The sequence below is a fragment of the Bos indicus x Bos taurus genome, chromosome 16, assembly GCF_003369695.1.
Source record: "Bos indicus x Bos taurus breed Angus x Brahman F1 hybrid chromosome 16, Bos_hybrid_MaternalHap_v2.0, whole genome shotgun sequence".
Lineage (NCBI taxonomy): Eukaryota > Metazoa > Chordata > Mammalia > Artiodactyla > Bovidae > Bos > Bos indicus x Bos taurus.
In genome coordinates this window covers 32,948,994-32,962,977 of record NC_040091.1, presented here as the reverse complement: position 1 = coordinate 32,962,977, position 13,984 = coordinate 32,948,994, and the positions used below count along the sequence as shown (strand labels likewise).

At 37.9% G+C, this 13,984-nt stretch overlaps 1 protein-coding gene across 3 annotated transcripts in view; it reads right to left on the bottom strand.

Annotated features, from left to right (window-relative positions):
• Positions 1–13,984, bottom strand: part of AKT3 (AKT serine/threonine kinase 3) — a 281,329-nt gene that overhangs the window by 15,279 nt on the left and 252,066 nt on the right. The window lies entirely within an intron of this gene.

Here is a 13,984-nt window from a genome sequence, read left to right as displayed (position 1 = left end):
TGTAAAGTACTGGAGCTTCAGCTTTATCATCAGTGCTTCCAATGAATATTCAGGATTGATTTTCTTTAGGAGTGACTGGTTTGATCTCCTTGCAGTCCAAGCGACTCTCAAGAGTCGTCTCCAGCACCACAGTTCAAAAGCATCAATTCTCTGACCCTCAGCATTCTTTATACTCCCAACTCTCACATCCATACATGACTACTGGAAAAACCATAGCTTTGACTAGACAGATCTTTGTTCGCAAAGTAATGGCTCTGCTTTTTAATATGCTGTTTAGGTTGGTCACTGTTTTTCTTTCAAGGAGCAAGCATCTTTTAATTTCATGGCTGCAGTCACCATCTGCAGTGATTTTGGGAGCCTAAGAAAATAAAATATGTCACTGTTTCCATTTTCCCCCCATCTATTTGCCATGAAGTGATGGGACTGGATGCCATGATCTTCGTTTTATGAATGTTGAGTTTCAAGCCAGCTTTTTCACTCTCCTTTTTCACCTTCATGAAGAGACTCTTTAGCTCCTCTTTGCTTTCTGCCATTAGAGTGATATCAACTGTGTATCTGAAGTTACTGATATTTTTCCCAGCAATCTTGATTCCAGCTTGTGATTCATCCAGCCCGGCATTTCACATGATATACTCTGCATATAAGTTAAATAAGCAGGGTGACAATATACAGCCTTGATGTACTCCTTTCCCAATTTGGAACCAGTCTGTTGTTCCATGTCCGGTTCTAACTGTTGCTTCTTGATCTGCATACAGGTTTCTCAGGAGGCAGGTAAGATGGTCTTGTGTTTCCAGCTCTTGAAGACTTTTCCACAGTTTGTTGTGACCCACACAGTCAAAGGCTTTAAGGCAGTCAATGAAGCAGAAATAGATGTTTTTCTGGAATTCACTTATTTCTTCTATGATCCAACAGATGTTGGCAATTTCATCTCTGGTTCCCCTGCCTTTTCTAAATCCAGCGTATAAAGCCTCCTCAGACAATCATTTTGCCTTGTTGCATTTCTTTTTCTTGGGGATGGGTTCGGTCACCACTTCCTGTATAATGTTACAAACCTCCGTCCATAGTTCTTCAGGCACACTGTCTATCAGATCCAATCCCTTGAACTATAATGGCCTAGTAGTTTTCCCTACTTTCTTCAATTTAAATCTAAATTTTCCAATAAGGAATTCATGATCTTGAGCCACAATCAGCTCCTAGTCTTATTTTTGCTGACTTAATGGTGACATAGATTATGGAACTTTAATTGCCATTTTAATTAAATAAATGTGGTTATCTCACACACCATTCTGTAACGACATACATGGATCAAAAGTACTGGGAACACAGGCCCTGATAGTAAAAACTGTCAACTATTAAATGCTTAGATTTGTCATAGGCACTAATCTGGTGCTATAGCTTCACCTCTTTAAAATAACTCAAGAGAGTAACTAAAATTAGGCAAAGATCCTGATTTATTTAATCTCCAATTCTTCTGAGAAACTGATTTTATGGTTTGTGAGTGTGTGTGTGTGCACGTCTGTGTATTCCAATATACACAGGTATTGGAAAAATGGGAATATGGAAAGAGGATTTATTTCAGACAAAACTAACAGATCTATGACAAACAAGATTTATATTATCTGCCAAGCTTCTCCATGCCAATTATCCTTACAGATGAACAGAAACTCAAGAACTATTTTTTATTTTTGCAAAATTACTATATAATAGTAATTCATGTCCATAATGTTCACTTTGATTTCATAAAAAAATGCACCAAGGGATCCAAGATATCAGTCAGTTCAGTTCAGTCGCTCAGTCGTGTCCAACTCTTTGTGACCCCATGAATCGCAGCACGCCAGGCCTCCCTGTCCATCACCAACTCCTGGAGTTTACTCAGACTCACGTCCATCGAGTCAGTGACGTCATCCAGCCATCTCATCCTCTGTCGTCCCCTTCTCCTCCTACCCCCAATCCCTCCCAGCATCAGAGTCTTTTCCAATGAGTCAACTCTTTGCATGAGGTGGCCAAAGTACTGGAGTTTCAGCTTCAGCATCATTCCTTCCAAAGAAATCCCAGGGCTGATCTCCTTCAGAATGGACTGGTTGGATCTCCTTGCAGTCCAAGGGACTCTCAAGAGTCCGTACATATCACACTAATATACAATTGTTATATCATAAATTGACCCCAAGAAAATGACTATTTTAGCTATGACTCTTTGTGAGTCATATTATATTTTAGCTATAACGCACATTCAATATTTAATTAATACATCTGGAACTTAGAAGGGCTTTTGACTGTAGGTCTGTGGATAGGTGACACTATTCACAAGCATCCATAGGTACAAGGCATATTTGAAGATTTCAGGAACACTTGGAGAAGGGCTGCTTATAAAGGTAAAAGTGTTCTCATTAGTGAAATGCAAAGGGCCTTACTGAATGCTTCTGTGATAGTGATGATGGGCAAACTGCATGCATTATAAATTCAGGGTTCACTAAGAACCTGCTGAAACAATTTATTCTTTATCCCTCCTCCAGGAGATTTCATAGTATTGTCTGGCGGCGGCAGCAGTGTGGCAGCCACTCATTACTATTTCTGATTAGAAATGTTCAAGAACATGGGCAGAAGTTAAATGAGTATGTAAATTGGGGAGAAATTTTATATATATAGGTAATTTTCAACTTATAAACCAGCTTATACATACATTGAAGAAAACCTAAGACTTATTTCAACAGACAGAAAAGAAAATTTAAAAATCCTATACAATGTGGCTCCCAGGCAGTAATATTAGAGTCTATTCAACCTAAAATACAGGAAAGCAATGTTAATAAGGCTACCAACCATTAACCATAATATGTTCATAGAAAAATTCATTTATATTTCTATGAGGATGACCAAGAACCTAGCTCCTTTGCTCAAGTTCCTGTAATGACAACAATCCTCTCTCATTATCACACCAGATCAACTCCCTAGAAAAGTGGTAAGAGAACTCCTAGGTTGAGGGGGACAAGGTTTTGGTGAGAAATGAAGAAAGATAAGTAGCGCATTTAAAAGCTGAGCATGAAAGATGAAGTCTTTAATTTGCGGAAGAGAGGCAGAGAGGGCAGCATCGATGAGATAGGTCACAGGTGAACACATGCTTGTCTTTCCTAAGTTATATATTCAAGCTTCCCCTTGTGGATGTACACTAGCAGTTGAACAGCAGAATGGTAAAATTAAAAGAAATAAGAAGAAGCAGTACCACCTAACCTGGGAAGCTTTTAGTTAAACAGGACTTTAAATGATCTGAGTGACTCCACAGGCATACTTTGGAGATATTACTGACTCTGGAACAGACCACCGCAATAAAGCTAGAAGAGCAGTAAGGAGAGCCACGAGAACTTTTTGGTTTTTCAGGGCGTATAAAAGTTATGTTTTCACTGTACTGTAGCCTATAATGTGTGCAATAACATTATGTCTAAATAACATTGCTAAAAAAATATTAAGTATCATCTGAACCTTCAGCGAGTTCTAATCTTTTTGCTGGTAGAGGCTTTTGTGTCCATGCGGGCTTACGTCTGCTGCTGACTGATCAGTGTGGTGGCTGCTGAAGGGTGGGGTGGCTGTGGCAATTTCTTAAAACAACTACGAAGTTTGTTGCATCAACTGACTCTTCTTTTCACACCTGATTTCTCTGTAGCACGCAATGCTGTTCGACAGCATCTTACCCACAGGAGACCATCTTTCAAAATTGGAAACAATCCTCTCCAATCTTACTGCTGCTTTATCAATCACGTTTATGTAATATTCTAAACACTATGTTTTCATTTCAACAATCTTCATAGCATCTTCCTGAGATGGAGTAAACTCCATCTCAAAAAATGACTTTCTTTGTTCATCCACAAGTAACTCCTCACATGTTCAAGTTTTAAAATGAGGTTACAGCAATTCAGGACTATCTTCAGGTTCCAGTTCTAATTCTAGGTCTCTCTCTATTTTTACCACATCTGCAGTTACTTCTTCCATGGAAGTCCTGAACTTCTCCAAGTCATCCATGAAGGCTGAAATTAACTTCTTCCAAACTCCTATTAATGATGAACTTTTAACTTCTTCACGGTATGTTGTTAATAGCATCTAGAATGGTGATTCTTTTCCAGAAGGCTTTCAACTTACTTTGCCCAGGTCCAACAGAGAAATCTGTACAGCAGCTGCAGCCTTAAAAAAAATGAATCAACTAATAAAACTTGAAAATTGAAATGATTCCATAATTCAAGGGCTTCAATGGATATGTCTTCAGTTCAATCGCTCAGTCGTATCCAACTCTTCACAACCGCATGGACTGCCAACATGCCAGGCCTCCTTGTCCATCACCAACTCCTGGAGTTTATTCAAACTCATGTCCATTGAGCCGGTGATACCATCCAACCATCTCATCCTCTGTTGTCCCCTTCTCTCGTCTTCAATCTTTCCCAGCATCAGGGTCTTTTCAAATGAGTCAGTTCTTTGCATCAGGTGGCCAAAGTATTGGGAGTTTCAGCCTCAGCATCAGTCCTTCCAATGAATATTCAGGACTGATTTCCTTTAGGATAGACTGGTTATATCTCCTCACAGTCCAAGGGACTCTCAAGAATCTTTTCCAACACCACAGTTCAAAAGCATCAATTCTTTGGCACTCAGCTTTCTTTACAGTCCAACTCTCAGATCTATACATGACTACCAGAAAAACCACAGCTTTGACTAGATGGACCTTTGTTGGTAAAATTATGTCTCTGCTTTTTAATATGCTGTCTAGTTTGGTCATAACTTTTCTTCCAAGGAGCAAGCATCTTTTAATTTCATGGCTGCAGTCACCATCTGCAGTGATTTTGGAGCCCCAAAATAAAGTCTGTCACTGTTTCCATTGTTTCCCCATCTATTTGCCATGAAGTGATGGGACCAGATGCCATGATTTTAGTTTTCTAAATGTTGAGTTTTAAGCCAACTTTTTCACTCTCCTCTTTCACTTTCATCGAGAGGTTCTTTAGTTCTTCTTCACTTTCTGCCATAAGTGTTGTGTCATCTGTGTATATGAGGTTATTGATATTTCTCCCAGCAATCTTGATTCCAGCTTATGCTTCATCCAGTCCAGCATTTAAAGGCAAAAAGATAGATAGGACACTGAAAGATTAATTCCCTAGGTCAGTACGTGCCCAATATGCTACTGGAGATCAGTGGAGAAATAACTCCAGAAAGAATGACGAGATGGAGCCAAAGCAAAAACAATACCCAGTTGTGTATGTAACTGGTGATGGAAGTGAAGTCCAATGCTGTAAAGAGCAATAATGCATAGGAACCTGGAATGTTAGGTCCATGAATCAAGGCAAACTGGAAGTGGTCAAACAGGAGATGGCAAGAGTGAACATCGACATTTTAGGAATCTGTGAACTAAAACAGACTGGAATGGATGTGTCTTAGCAGGCAGGAAAAGATTAACCTTACTGTACATTCCCACTAGATGGCTAGGTGCATGGTAATGAGCAGTAGTAATATTTTGAAAGGAATCGTTTTATCTGAGCAGTAGGTCTCAACAGTGGGCTTAGAATATTCAGTAAACTGTGTTGTAAACAGATGTGCTGTCACCCAGGCTTTGTTGCTCCATTTTTAAAGCACAGGCAGAGTAGACTTAGTATAATTCTTAAGAGCCTTAGGATGTTGGAATGATAAAATGAATACTGGCTTTGATTTAAAGTCACCAGTTGCACTGTGCGTGCACGCTCAGTCGCTCAACTGTCTGCCTCTTTGTGATCCCATGGACTACAGCCCATAGAGCCTCTGTCCATGGCATTCTCCAGGCAAGCATACTGGAGTGGGTTACCAATTTCCTCTTCCAGGGGATCTTCCTGGCCCAAGGATCAAACCCACGACTCCTGTGTCTCCTGCACTGGCAGGCAGATTGTTTTTACCACCAAGCCACCTGGGAAGCCCCACCAGCTGCATTAGCCCCTAACTCAAGAGTCAGTCTGTCCCTTGAAGCCTTGAAGCCAGGCACTGACTTCTCCTCTCTAGCTATGGAAGTCCTTGATGGCATCTTCCTTCCAAAAGAAGGCTGTTTTAACTTCATTGAAAATCTGTTGTTTACTATAGCCACCTTTATTAATGATCTTAGCTGGATAATTTGCTGCAGCTTCTTACATAGCACTTACTCTTTCACTTTGAACTTTTATGTTATGTATGGGGACAGTTTCTTTCCTTAAACCTTGTGAAGCAACATCCAGTTTCAAGATTTTCTTCAGAACCTTCCTTACCTCTCTTGGCCTTCAAAGAATGCAAGTGTCAGGGCATGGCGCCAGATTAGGCTGTGGCCTATGGGAACGCTGTGGCTGCTTTGATCTTCTATCCAGACAAGCATTAGCAATACTGCTATTTTGCATTCTTATCATTTGTATGTTCACTGGAGTAGCAGTTCTAATTTCCTTCAAGAACTTTTCCTTTGCATTCACAACTTGGCTAACTGGAGAAGAAGCCTCGTTTTGGGCTTATCTTGGCTTGCAACATGCCTTCTTCACTAAGCTTAATCATTTCTAGCTTTTGATTTAAACTGGGAGGCATGCAATTCTTCCTTTCCCTTGAACACTGGTAGGCCACTGTAGGGTTATCAATCAGCCTTCTTTCAATAATGTTGTGTCTCAGGGAAGAAGGAGACCCGAGAAGAGGGAGAAAAACGGTGGAGCGCCCAGTCTGTGAAGCAGTCAGGACACACAACATCTACTGCGCACCATTAAGTGTGGCTCACGGAGCCTCCAGACAATTAAAGTAGTAATGTTAAAGATCACTGAGCACAGATCACCATAATAAATACAATAATGAAAGAGTTTGAAATGTTTTAAGAATTATCAAAATGTGACAGATACATGAGGTGAGTACATGTTTTTGGCAAAGTTGCACTGATAGACTTGATAGGCACAGGGTTGCCACAAACCTTCAATTTGCAAAAACGCGCATTATCTGTGAAAAAATAAAGTGAAGTGCAATAAAACAAGACCTGCATGTATTCCTTAAGAAGGACAAACAAGTATGTTTGGAGGATCACTTATTAATGCATTTTAATTGAACTATAAAACATCTGCATTGAAAAACCAAAAATGAACTTTTTGGCCAACAGAGTAAAGAAAGGATAATGTCCATGTACAAAGCTAGTGGAAAGATTAAAAGACAAAAGTGGTAAAGCCATCTATATCCACCATAAGCAGTTAATAGATATATACAACATTTAGACTTTAAAATATGGTATCAAAAACAGTAATCACTAGGGGGGAGAATACAAATGCAGGATTATTAAAGTACATTTGAAAGTCAGAGATCAGCAACTTAAAACAATTATATATGTGTATGTATGGTAGTAATCTCCTGATAACCACCAATAATCTGTAAGAGATACACATACAAAAAATAAATCCAGACATAACACTATAGTCATCAAACCAGGAGAACAAAACAAGAAGGGGGAAAAAAAAAGACCTACACAAACACCCCCAAAACAATTTTAAAAAATAGCAAAAAGAATATACTTATTGATAATTACCTTAAATGTAAATAGACTAAATGCTCAATTCAGAAGACAGAGAGTGGCTGAACAGATACAAAAACAAGACCCATAAAGATATGCAGCCTACAGACTCACCTCAGATGTAACGACACAGACAGAAAATGAGGGGGCTGGAAAAGGTACTGCATGAACATGAAAATCAACAGAAAGCCGGAGTACAAATAGCTAGACAAAAAGGTACTGCATGAACAAGAAAATCAACAGAAAGCCGGAGTACAAATAGCTAGACAAAAAGGTACTGCATGAACAAGAAAATCAACAGAAAGCCGGAGTACAAATAGCTAGACAAAAAGGTACTGCATGAACATGAAAATCAACAGAAAGCCGGAGTACAAATAGCTAGACAAAACAGACTTGAAAGACCAATGCCAGAGACAAAGGACATTACACAATGATCAAGGAATCAACCCAAGAAGATACATAGTAATTGTAAATATATATGTGTGCACCCAACATAGGAGGCCTTCAGTATATAGTGAACACATATATAGTGAAAGCTGCTCAGTCGTGTCCGACTCTTTGTGACCCCATGGACTATACAGTCCATGGAATTCTCCAGGCCAGAATACTGGAGTGGGCAGCCTTTCCCTTCTCTAGGGGTCTTCCAATCCAGGGATTGAACCTAAGTCTTCAGCATTGCAGGCAGATTCTTTACCAGCTGAGCCACAAGGGAAGCCCAAGAATACTGGAGTGGGTAGCCTATCTCTTCTCCAGCAGATCTTCCTGACCCAGGAATCCAACTGGGATCTCCTGCACTGCAGGCAGATTCTTTACCAACTGAGCTATCAGGGAAGCCCAATATACAAGGCAAATAGAGTAGAAATTGCCAGGAACACAGTAATAGAGGTAGACTTTAACACACCACTTACATCAACGGACAGATCATCCAGACAGAAAATCAGTAAGGCTTAAAATGATGCATTAAACCAGATGGACTTATTCATTTATATATGCATGTATGTTTATGTACATAACTCTATAAAATTATATATTATGTATATAAATCAATCCACTCCATCTGGTCTAATAAATTATTACACATAATAATTCATATGTAGTTACATAGAATAATATACATTATTATATAATAACTAAATTTATCCCTAAATATTTTCTTCTTTATGACGTTATTTAACATGGAATTTTCTTAAATTGCTTTTCATGTTGTTTTTATCTAATGTATAGAAATATATTTTGTGTGTAATTTTATTAGCTTTAAGAGGTTTTTTGGTGTATTCCTTAGTGTTTCCTACATATAAGATCATGTCATCTGTTAACAGAAGTAGTTTTACTACTTCCTTTTCCATCTGATTGCATTTTATTGCCTGTTCTTTCTAAATACTCTGACAAAAATTTCTAGTATTATGTTGAAAAGAAGAGCATCTTTTTGTTGATATGTTGATATGCTGAAAGTAGGCATTCTTGTCTTCTTCCTTATCTTTGGGGAAAAGCTTTCCGAGTTTCATCATTTGAGTGTGTGACCTGTGGGTTCACAAATGGTTTATATTATGATAAGGAAGTTTCTTTCTATTTCTAGTTTTCTAAGTATAATTTTGTTTGTTTGTTTTGGTTCTTTTACCATGAAAAGAGTGTTGAACTTTGTCAAAAGTTTTTTCTGCACCAACTGAGATCACAGTTTTTTTTCTTTATTCTATTAAAGTAGGGTATTACATTGATTGATTTTAGTATGTTGAATTTTTGCATTCCTGGAATAAAACTCACTTCATCAGGATGTATAATCCCTTTAATCTGCCACTGACTGTTTTGCTAGTCCTTTCGTGGGGATTAACTGGGGATCCTGCTGTGTAGTTTTGTTGCTGTGTGTCTGCATAACTTTGGAATCAGGGTAATGCTGTCCTAACAGAGTCAGCAAGCATACTCTTCCATTTCTTTGAAGAATCTGAGAAGGGGTGGCATCATTTCTCCTTTCAACGTCTGAATAATTCCCGAGTGACGCCATCTGACCCTGCGTGGGCTTTTCTTTATTGGAGTTTTCGGTTTACTTTGTCCCTATCGGTCCTTATTAGTGTTTAGGTCTATTCAAATTTTCTACTGCTACTTGGGGGGCTTCCCATGTAGCTCAGCTGGTAAAGAATATGCCTGCAATGCAGGAGACCCAGGGTCGATCCCTGGGTTGGGAAGATCCCCTGGAGAACGTCATGGCAACCCACTCCAGTACTCTGGCCTGGAGAATTCGATGGACAGAGCAGAAGAGCCTAGTGGTCCATGGAGTCGCAGAGTTGAACGTGACTGAGTGACTAACACACTTCTACTTGAGTCATTTTGGCAGTTTGTGTGTTTCTAGGAATTTTTCCACCGCATACAGGTTTATCCATTTTATATTAGTATATAGCTGTTCATATTATCCTCTTAACAATCCTTTTTATTTTTGTAAAATATTAATGTTTTTCCACCTGTGATTTTAATATTTTTTTCTCATTTTCTTAGCCAATCTAGTTAAAAATTTGTCAATTATGATCTTTTCAAACAATCAACTATTTTTTGTTTTATTGACTTTCTCTATATTCTATTTTCTATTTCATGTAGAGCCACTCTAATCTTTATGCAAAAAGCTGGCTAACTTAGATGAGGTGATGAAATTCACTTAAAGAAGTTGTAACAGCCTTAAAACTGGGTGCACCTGAGAACAGAGCTGCAAGTTCAAAGCACAAGTGACAGAACTAGAGAGGACGAGTCAGCACCAATTACAGTCAGGATTTACTCATCCTCCCTCGTCAACTGATAAACACAAGCAGTCAATCAGTAAGGATGTAACTTACAACTGTTAGCCCACTTGATCTAACTGACATTTATAGAACACTGTATATAACAAAGAAACATTATTTTCAATGTATATGAAACACTCAACATAAATCATATTTTTTCATAAAATAAACCTCAAAATTTAAAGTATTTAAAATAATAAAAGTATGCTCCTTAACAAGAGAATTAGACTCGAAACCTAAACATAAAAATAGTTAACAAATCTCCAAATATTGTAAATCAAACAACATACTTCAATAATCTATAGAATAAAAGAAGATATCATAAGGAAAATTAAAAAGCATCTTGAAAAATTAAATCATAATATGACCAAAAAAAACTTACGTGATGCAGCTACAGCAACGCTTAGAGGTAGTAAAATACAACACTACAAGATCATATTATAAAAGAAGAAAGGATTCAAATGTATTAAGTCTTCAATGTAACTGGCTAAAAGGAAGAGCTAATTTATAAAGCAAGGTAAAAGGAATAGAAAAATAAAGCAAATAATCCATCAACTCAAGTGTCAATGAATTCAATAATTAGATAAAGTATTAAAATTCCTTGAAACACATATGAACACTATAAAATCTTTTTGAAAAGAAACAGATAATTAGAAATGCTGAACATACACTGAATAAACTGAATTTCTTTAGTCTAGGCCCAGATGACTTCACAGGACATTCTATCAACACTGAAAGAGGAAATATAGTAGCTCCGGAGAAGGCAATGGCACCCCACTCCAGTACTCTTGCCTGGAAAATCCCACGGACGGAGGGCCTGGTAGGCTGTAGTCCACAGGGTCGCAAAGAGTCGGACACGACTAAACGACTTCACTTTCACTTTTCACTTTCATGCGTTGGAGAAGGAAATGGCAACCCACTCCAGTGTTCTTGCCTGGAGAATCCCAGGGACCGGGGAGCCTCGTGGGCTGCCGTCTATGGGGTCACACAGGGTCGGACATGACTGAAGCGACTTAGCAGACTTAGCAGCAGCATGCAAACTTTTCCATAAAATAAAAAAGGGATCACCATTTATTTTTGGTGTCTAGCATTATTATCCTGATTCTAAAACCAGATAGTACATGAAAAGAAAAGTATAGCCCAATGCTCCCTATGAATATCAATGCAAAATCCTAAAATAAAAATACTAACAAAAATCTAGCAATATATAAAAAAGACAATATACCATGATTGTTTAGAAGTTTATTCTAGGCATGTAATATAGATGTAATATCTGAAAATCTATGTGATTCACCATATTAATAAACTAAAGTAGAAACATTACACAATTATCTCTATGAATGCAGAAAAACATATCTGACAAAATCCAACATCTGTTCATAACAAAAGTGCTCAGGAAATAAACAGCAGATAATTTTAACCCGAGAGATGGCAAGCATAAAAAACCTATACCTAATATCATAATCAGAAGGGGAAATGTAAATACTATCTCCTCCAAATTAGTAATAATTAAATGTCTATTCTCACCATCTCTATACAACATTGTTCTGGCAATCTTAGTCAATGCAAGAAGGTAAGAAAAAAAGAGATAAAAGGCATACAAGTTGAAAACAGATGACGAGATCATCTATATTATATAGACCTTAAAAAAAAAGGCACTAAAACTAGTAAGTATGTTCAAACCGGGTGAACTAATGAGATACACGTAACACCTCCACTAAAGACCTATTTACCTCAATTTCCTTTACTCAGTGCATAATGTCTGACTTTCAACAAAAAAATTATAGGACATACTAAAGGGATAAAAATGTATATTTTCAAGATACAAAGCAAGCCTCAGATATGACAGAGAGAGAGACAGATGTTGGAATTATGAGACCAGGAATTTGAAGCAGCTATGACTATTATACTAAAGGCTTTAGTAGAAAAAGTGAACTAATAGAGCAAGAATAGGTGAGTAATACAAGTAGATAAATGGAATCTCTAAGAAAGCTTCAAAGGAAATGCTAGCAGTCAAAAACACCACCACAGAATGCCTTTGTCTTTGACAGATTAACCAATAGTCAGAACACAGTCAAGGAAATAATTGGTGAGCTTGAAGAAATGTTAATATGCTAAGTCACTTCAGTCGTGTCTGACTCTGTGTAACCCCATAGATGGCAGCCCACCAGGCTCCCCCGTCCCTGGGATTCTCCAGGCAAGAACACTGGAGTGGGTTGCCATTTCCTTCTCCAATGCATGAAAGTGAAAAGTGAAAGTGAAGTTGCTCAGTCGTGTCCGACTCTTATCGACCCCATGGACTGCAGCCTACCAGGCTCCTCCGTCCATGGGATTTTCCAGGCAAGAGTACTGGAGTGGGGTGCCATTGCCTTCTCCAAGAAATGTTAATAGAAACTTTCAAAACTGAAATACAAAGAGAAACAAGAATAAAAAAGAACAGAATATCTAAGCATTCTGAGACAACTATAAAAGATGGAATGTACATGTAACGGGACTAAGAGAAGAGGAGGGACAGGAAGGCGCCAAAGAAACACTTGAATCAAGAACAGTATTCCAAAATTAGTGCTAGGCACCATACTACAGATCATTTGGTCTTACATTTAGGTCGCTAATACATTTTGAGTTTATTTTTGTGTATGGAGTGAGACAATGTTCTAATTTCATTCCTTTACATGTAACTGTCCAAGGAAGACATACAAATGGCCAAAAGGCACATGAAAAGATGTTCAACATCGCTAATTATTAGAGAACTCTGACTCAAAACCACAATGAGGTATGACCTCACATTGATCAGAATGGCCATCGTCAAAAGTCTACAAATAATAAATGCTAGAGAGGATGTGGGGGTGGGGGGAAGGAACCCTCCCTCACTGTTGGCAGGGATGTAAAATTGTACAACCACTGTGCAGAACAGTATGGAGGTTTCTTGAAAAACTAAAAATAGAACTGCATATGATTCTGCAATCCCACTCCTGAGCATGTATCTGGGGAAAATCGCAATTTAAAAAGGTACATGCACTCCACTTTTCATAGCATCACTATTTACAATATCCAAAATATGGAGCAACCTGAATGTCCACTGACAGATGAATGGATGTATAAAAACGATGTAGCATACATATATACAACAGAATATTGCTCAGACATAAAATAATGCCATTTGTAGCAACATAGACGGACCTAGAGATTATCACACTAAGTGAAATAAGCTAGACAGTGAAAGATAAATATCAAATGATATTGCTAATACGAAAAACCTAAAAAAAAGATACAAATGAACTTATTTCCAAACAGAAAGAAGACTCACAGGCATAGAAAACAAACTTACAGTTACCAAAGGGGAGAAGCAGTAGGAGAGAGATAAATCATAAGGTTGGTATTAACATACATACTACTGTATATAAAATAGATAACCAAGAAGGATCTACTGTGGAGCACAGGGAACTATACACCTTATCTTGTAATAACCTATAAGGGAAGAGAATCTGAATACAAAGAAAAATATACATACATGTACAACTGAAGCACTGTGCTATACACCCAATACTAACAGGATATTGTAATCAACTATACTTTGATTAAAAAAACTAATATGATCTAAGACTGTATTAATTGTAGGTTAAAAAAAAAAGTAAGGTGAAACCATGGTAACACTTATCAAAAGAAACCTGGAATAGCCATATTAATTTCAGACAGAGCCGACTTTAGAGGATTGAAA